This window comes from Mytilus edulis, chromosome 13, assembly GCF_963676685.1.
Source record: "Mytilus edulis chromosome 13, xbMytEdul2.2, whole genome shotgun sequence".
NCBI classification, from domain to species: domain Eukaryota; kingdom Metazoa; phylum Mollusca; class Bivalvia; order Mytilida; family Mytilidae; genus Mytilus; species Mytilus edulis.
In genome coordinates, this window is record NC_092356.1 from 20,999,387 (window position 1) to 21,008,211 (window position 8,825).

Sequence of the window (8,825 nt, forward strand, 5' to 3'; positions counted from 1 at the left end):
AATATTTAACAAAGAAGCACAAAAAGCATCAATCAAATTTAATAACCACATTCATTGCTGTATCAAGTTAGGAAAATGGCCGTTTTTATATTATAGTTCGTTTCTGTGTGTGTTACATTTAAGTGTTGTGTTTCTGTTGTGTCTTAGTTCTCATCTTATATTTGATGTGTTTCCCCAAGTTTAAGTTTGTAACCCGGATTTGTTGGTGTTTTTTTTTTTTTCTCAATCGATTTATGAATTTCGAATAGCGGTATACTACTGTTGCCTTTATTTACTTATATATGTATTTCAAATAAAAAAATATATATTCTTACCTTCATGTCTTGAAGATTCCATAATGGACATTTCATTTGGGAATTAAAAGTTTAAAACAAACAACCTTATTTATATAATAAAACATATAAAAATTTATTGTAATTAACTAAAATAAATGAAACCTGCACGTTATAAATTTTCCTGAGTACGAAGCTAATTTCAGGATTTATCTTTCACAGAAACGCTCAAAGCTAAATATTTTAAAGTTAAGGATGCGTATTATTAATTTAATCAGCCGTTAATGAGATATGTTTCCTTTTAAGTACTAATAACTATCTTTTCTGGGTGAAAAAAACATTTTGTATCCTTCAATTCCACTTAAACATTGTCATAAGAGATAGTTTATGATTATCCATTTGTTCATTTAATTTCAAATTATATCCTCGATCATGACCGCCCTGGAAGCGACTGAAAACATGATAATTCGTTACACTGTTTCTTCCTTATATGGTCTTAGTCGAGAATTCGTGGAACTCCTACACTGTTATGTAATCATTTTGAAAGTAATTCATTATCATTTGCGATGTGTGACACTGTTTTCTTTCTTCGTTCAGACATTCATTTTAATCTGACATTAAACATGTATTTTCTTTCAGTTTCTGAATTCCAGTTTTATTACATTTATTACATGGGTAAAATCCAATATTTTAAGGGAATAATTTAGAAAAATATATTTTATATACTAGTACATCGATATGTGTTATGTACGTTAAGCAGCCCATGCATAATTGATTTAAAATCATTATCCGTTTATTTCGGCTGTGAACAAAAGGTCACGACTAAAAGATGATTTCAGCTTCCCAAAGGTAAAGTTTTCATTTCTATGTAATAACATTCCAGCAGCGCTCGCATATGATGAATATATATCTTCCAGTTGATATTCGTATAGTTTGGTATTTTTGTTATATTCTTTTTGAAACGATATTTTTTACATTTCTTATCATTATTTCTTTGCAAGCGGGTTGCTTACAAGGATGTATCAAGCTAAGAGTCTCAAGTGGTGAAATCATCCCTTCGAAAGTTTAACGGATGTCATGAGTTAGTCGAACACTAAGGAATATCTGTTTCACAAATTACGATGGATATTTTCCAGTAGGCTTAACCGCAATCCCGCCTTATTTTCCTCGAATTTAACCTTAGGCTACCGAATTAACACTAGGCTTAAATGAGCAATACGACGGGTCAAACACGTCCAGAGCATCTGAGATCTACCTTGTATTTTGTTGGGGTTCATGTTGCTCACACTAGTTTTCTACGTTGTTTTTTATATATTGTTTATTTTCTGCTCGTTTTTTGTATTTTGCCTTGGCACTGTAAGTCTTTTAATTGACTTATGAGTTTGAATATTCCTTTGGTATCTTTTGCCTCTGATTTATGTTTATATGTGCGTCTTCAATATCAATTTTTGATAAATATTTCAAATGCATTCAGAAATTTGTTAAGACGTTCAGTTTATGAGAAGAAACCTCGATGCGACTCTTGCAAAAGTCATCTTGGGGTCTATAAATAGAAAGAGAATTTAGTGTAAAAATAGAATAAAGAACAAACATAAATTGCGATTGATATTTTGTTTTCAAATATAGAACGACATTTAGACAGTGGTGGATCCAGTCGGGGGGGGGGGGGGGGGTTCCGGGGGTTGGAACTGCCCCCTTTTTTTTGGCCGATCAATGCATTTGAATGGAAGCATATAGTTGGAACCCCCCCCCCCCCCTTTACTCTAGGTTGGGAACCCCCCCCTTTTTTAAATGACTGGATCCGCGCCTGTTTAGATACGATATAACCTAAAACAACCATTAATGAGTTGCCTGACTTGGGAAAAGTAAAAAATTATGTGGCACTGTTTTTTTTTCTTCAGATTTACACCTTCTCTTTCCATTTTTATCGATTAATTGACTAATATCAGGAAGCAATCATAATTGTGTTTAAATTAAAAATGGATATAAAACTGAAAATATTTTTCAACAGTATGTTGAAATCAAGTATCTTGATTAAAATTTGGATTGCGAAAACAGAAATAAGTATCCATATCAAAATAGATATAAAAACAGTGCACAAGAAGAAGACTAATGATTGTTATTTCCTAAGTTATTTATTTTAAAATTTACAAACATAAACTTTTAGCTTCCTCTTTATACGCATCACGAATAACATGAAAATGCCCACTATGTATTTGCACAGTACATACATAGATTTATTTCGTCTTCAAGTCAATGGTTAACTACTAAACGGTCTTTCTACTTACTAGTACAATTGGTGCAATCAAAACCCCGGTATATGTTGTTCGAATAAGAAGAAATAGTAGAATTAACTACTTCTGAAGTATCAAAAACATGTTGGAAGTACTTGATAAATTGCATGCTCATATATTAAGTGATTTCTAATGTGTACAAAGTTTAGATTCCAACTCTATATACTAGTACCACTTTGCCTTATGATTTCATTTAGAAAAGAATCACACACCTAATTTAATGGGCATTAAAAAAAGTCCGAATTCAAATATATATGTTCAAATCAAATATATTTGTTCAAACATTTTTATATCATTTAACGTAACAAACTATGTAAATAAAACCAGCTTTGATACAATAACTGCACTTGAACTTTTAATAAATAACATTTGTATTTGTTATGGAGATTCCGTATATTGTCAGGTTACTAGTATAATAATTCCAATGAAGACTTACTATGCACCATTTATTGCGGACCTGTTTCTGTATTGTTACGAGTAACAAATTATGACTAAAATCAGCAAACATCCGTCGAAACAACATCTGATAAAAAGTTTGAAAACACTTTTAAAGATTTGCATGACATATTGGATATCAATAATGACGACTTCAGTTTGTACATTTAAGATATTTATTCTTCTAAACTGGCTTTAAGTAAGGCTAATTCTAAAAATGAACACTGACTTTTCCTGGATCTAGATTTATATATCTTTAACTGGAAGCTTAATACCAAAATGTATGATAAAAGAGGAAAAAAAATCGTTTCCTATTGTTCATTATCCAATTTTGGATTGTGAGATTCAATTGTCACCATCTCATGTTGTTTATATGTCTCCATTTGTTCGATTCACTCGTGTATTTAACAATGTATTTGATTTTAACGAAAGAAATCGCTTTTATTACTGACAAATTATTACACCAGGGTTTTCATGGTTATTACAAACTTGTCAAAACATTCACAAAATTTTATCATGGGTACTATGACATCAGTTGTGAATAAACAATCAACGGTCAGACATCCTTTACTTTTTAGGTATTTCACATCCAATCTTTTATGGTAATATACTATACAAAGCACAAAATGTCGTCACTACCTCAAAAGCTACCCAATCCTTTCTCGTTTTTATATAGATTAGACCGTTGGTTTTTCCGTTTGAATCGTTTCACACTAGTAATTTGTAAGGCCCTTTATAGCTTGCTGTTCTGTGTGAGCCAGGGCTCCGGGTTGAAGGCCGTACCTTGACCTATAACGGATTTTACTTTTATAAATTGCTACTTGAATGGAGAGTTGTCTCATTGGCACTCATACCACGTCTTTCTATATCTAATTATTCAAGAGGGATAAAGTTACAATACTATTGTCGGCTCATTAAAGATGGCATTTTTTTTTAATTAATATTGATACACTCATAGCGTCTTGCATATCGGAAATAAACACATTTTGGAATTTTGGATCCTCAATGCTCTTCAAATTTGTACTTGTTTGGCTTTATAACTATTTTGATATGAGCGTCACTGATGAGTCTTATGTAGACGAAACGCGCGTCTGGCATACTAAATTATAATCCTGGTACTTTTGATAACTAATTATTCTGAAACTAGTTGTTGGCATGATACGGCTTATGTTCTTCTCATATACTTTATGAAGGTATGATACTAAACATCAAACGGGAGGGATATATTTAATGTTCATATGATTAAGACATAATATTTCAATCGGTTTAATTAAGGTCTGGATCTGGCGTGTCAGAAGCTGCTTATAGTCCTTTGTTAATTTAAGTTATCATTATAATTTTGCTTAGTTGCTTTGTTACCTATTCTAACATAAGACTCAGACTTCTTTAAACTGAGTTTTGTTGTGCGCTTTGCTGCGTGTTTTTTTTTATTCGACATTGGCTATAGTTAAAGGCGTAGGGTTGAGATCCCACAAAACATATTTAACCCCGCCGCATTTCTGCGCCTGTCCCAAGTCAGGACCCTATGGCGTTTGTTCATCTTATATGAATTTGCTATGGAGCCAGTTGAAGCGCGCCTCCAAATGCGGAATCTTCTCACTGTGTTTTTGACACATTGGTGTCCTTTTGCTGTTTTATGCTTTTTGATCGGGTTGTTGTCTCTTCGATATATTCCCGTTTTCATTTTCAATTTTATAAATGATACTCATTTAATGTGGGGTTTTTTATCTGATGATAATTTAACGATAGTCAATTTAATACTTTTTTTTTAAATTATCCATTTTGACAATGATGTTAAATAAGTTAAATCCCTTAAATTATACTAAATCACTTCGAAGTCTAATATTTTCTATGTTTGGAGTTTTCCAGAGACAAATATCTTGATTATCTTCTCGCTAATATAGAAAAAAAACATATAATTTGATTTAAATTGGAACGTTTTTTTTTCTTTGTTGTTTTTTTTTTTTTTAATCTAAACGAAGATCCTTATAGGAAACTTACAGATATAAACACATGCACCGATTTTCTAAACACAGTTGAAATTGATTTTATTTAAGAATTGAATGCTTCTTTTTGTAACTTCATTGGGGTGTAAAAGCGTTGACCGAAGTACATTTTGTATGAAGCGCGGAAGCGCTTCATACTAAAAATGTGCGCACGGTCAACGCTTTTACAACCCTATGAAGTTACAAAAGGAAGCATTCAATACTTATCATTACATTTTTTTAGCAATGATCATGAAAACACGAATTTTATTATTGTTTTATTTAATTCACCGGTGCACTTTATTGTGGGACCACGTGTTATCATGAATGAAAAGTTTTATTGAGCAATGCAATTGCTTACGGAATAACACGTGATGTGCAGTTAGCCAATCAGAATAAAGTATCATAATGAAACATACATCTAATGTAATTATTTGAACGTAGCTAATTAATCTTGTTGCACACTATTGCTGTAAACAATTTAATTAGTGTATACCATTGTACTAAGTATCCTTCATATATTAGTTACTAGGTATTCAAGGAGAATATCTAATTAGAGTTAATTGATATTTCATAAAAAAAAAAATTAAATGATTTTATGTTTACAGAAGTCTTTGATTTCTATCCGATCATGTTTTGTTTTTTTTTTTTATATTGAGATTTAAGTTGAGATTTTTTAATCATCGTAATTTTCTTGCCTGCGACGAAAGTCGAAGTATTCGAGACATAGGTATTACTATCTGATGGCGGCGTAAACTATTTATGTAAAGTTTAATTTTTCAGAAGCTTGAAGACCTGGATGCTTCATAACTGTAAGCATATACCTTATGTTATGAAGTTTTCGTCTGTCATATGTTCAATGTTCTTGACTTCATTTTTCTTGTTCAGCGACTGCTTGCAAAAGTTTGTTTTGTTGGGAAACTGTCCCTTATTACGAGTAGTAGGATAACTATATTTGGCATGTTTGGTGAAGGGGTTCTTTACAAAAGAGGGGTGAAAGATACAAGAGGGACAGTCAAACTCATAGATCGAAAATAAACTGACAAACGCCATGGATAGATATGAAAAAAGACAAACAGACAAATAATAGTACACATGGCACAACATAGAAAACAAAAGACTAAGCAACACGAACAGCATACAAAACTGGGGCTGATCTCAGGTGATACAGAAGGGTAATCAGATCCTGCTCCGCATGTGACATCCGTCGTTGCAAAGCCTACATGTCAAGCAGATAGGAATCACATCGATCAGTGATCAAGGCTATCTCAGATATTATAATCAACTATGTGGTGTATGGAATAAAAGAAACAGTAGTATACCGCTGTTCAAAAGTCATAAGTCGAGTGAGAGAAAGCAAACTAAAACCGATGGAAACACATAACTATAAGAGGAAAATTAAGGAACAAAAGAAACAATGAAGTACAACAAATAAGCACCAACATACATAGTAACGAACTATTTGATAACAATTGACATAAGAAAACATGGTGGGCTGAACCTGGGTTTTGGCTAACCAAATCTCCCACTTAAATAGCAATGTAAAAAAAATATCGCTAAAATGACAACTCTACGTTACAGAAATACAGTACAGACAAACGCAATAACACTAAGCACATAGAAACGCAAAATTAAATAATATAATAGAACATTAGTAACTTGTAAACTGCAGTGATTAGGGGTAAATGTCAATTTGACAGATTTCATCTTACCTTGACCTCATTTTCATGGTTCATTGGTCAATGTTATAATTTTTGTTTTCGTCTATTTTTGAAGTACTTTTAGCTACAGGTCAACTATATTTTGAGTATGGAATTAATGAAAGGTGTACATGTTGGTCTAGTCGACATCATCTGACCTTGACCTCTATAATTTGCATGGTTCGTTGGCCAATGTAATATTTTTGTGTTTTGGTTGGTTTTCCAATTACTAATTTCAAGTAAAAGTTCAGTTATATTTGGTATATGGAATATTATAATGTGTTCATGTCTGTCTGACAGGTATTATCTGAATTTGACCTTATTTTCATGGTTCATTTGGTCAATGTTAAATTTTCGTAATTTTGTAAGTTTATCAGATACTATAAACATAAGGTTAACTATATTTGGTGTATGGAATGATTGTAAGGTGTATATGTAGTGTATTTACCTGACGATATCGGTATATAGGTATTTAGTCGGATCTTAACATGTATTTGTGATTTGTATTGATAACCGGTATTGGTAAAGATAAACAAAGACCAACAAACAATGTTGAAATGTTCAGGACTTAATTAAATCTGTATTTGGGTAAGTTGATGCAAGCATACGATTTGTATTGCGTCTTACGCTTTGAGAAGCAAATAATATTTAAAAACTTTATTGAGATATTTTGTAAAAACGTTAATTATGAGCTATGAAAGTCAAGTGGCTCGAGAATTTTTCTGAGTAAGTTTTAAAAAATTTCAAAGAAATAGGTTTTACAATGGGTTAGCTTTCATTAGTCTTCACTATCCTATAGATTAACAACTTTTTGTTATATTAATAATTTAGAATCGTCATTGAAGGTGGAGCACGAGTGCTCCAATTCGAAAAAGTCAATGCGGGATTGTCTCCCTTGAACAGGTTCTTTATTTTATAATTAAGTATAGGTTTCTTATTCAATTTTGAATAATTACAAAATGTATTAGTTCAATACATTTCAGTTTTTGGTATTGGTGTATCGAAGACATTGATGTACGAATATAATTTCAAAAATTTGAAACATTTAAATAATTACATACCAATATAAAGAATCGTTCATCATTTTTTAAAAAGACTATATCTCCCCTGTGTGATAGAATCGAATCCATTCAATCGATTATCATTCACGTCTCAGTCATTACAGCTGAACGGACGTGCTGGGCCAGCTCTCGTTTACCCCCTTTCGTCGATGAGGGTTTACAGTTAGATGGTCAACGACTTACTACTTAAGATGACAGAAACCAATCCATGCCGTACAGATAGACGTAGTAGTTGGCGTACCCGCGTTAACATGCACTCCAAAACCATTGTATCATGGGGAGTGTTATGCCGATTAACGTCCGAGGGCTGTATCCTAGGCTGTTGGGTGATACGTCCTTCATTTTACTGCCTCACGGCTTTGGTCCTGATAACGCTTCCTGTCATCGTTAGAACTACGTCCGAGATCATCTACCAGTACTCCGTCATCGAGGCTAGCGGGCTGCTAAGCTGACCAAACTGGCCCTGAAAGCAGCCGTTAGTGAAGAATAAACAACAAAATAGTCAACAAACCAAAAACAACTCACCAAAACCAAGATGGCGGCCTACATATTGCGACCTCCACTACTTGTTCCTGACCCACGGCATCAAAATATGTTAAAGCTCACCAAACGTCTTCGGGCACCGAGCCGACCGTGCGAGGGCTGAAAAGCCAGTCAAGGTCGTTAAACACTTCCATATATGTGTGATAGTATGATTGGGAAATTAACCAGAGTTATCTTATATTAATCACAGAGAGGGACCAGCAAGCAATTTTTAGTTGTGGCTTATTTAACGTTAAAACAATTTTCCACTATAAACGAATGTTACTTTATACAAATATAAGGACTTTGTCATCTAAATCTACAAATTTTATTAGATATTATGAATTTGTATTTCAATAGATAAACATGCTAGTATATGTCTATTTGGCCTGCTTCATCTGACCATGACCTTATTATCATTGATAATGTAAAGTTTATGTGATACTTGTAATGAAACCTTCATGTAACAATCTTTCAACATAAATTCGATGATAAGTAAGACAGGCAACACATTTCAGCGTGTGCACTCTTGTTTACGAATTTATATCCAGTTTTA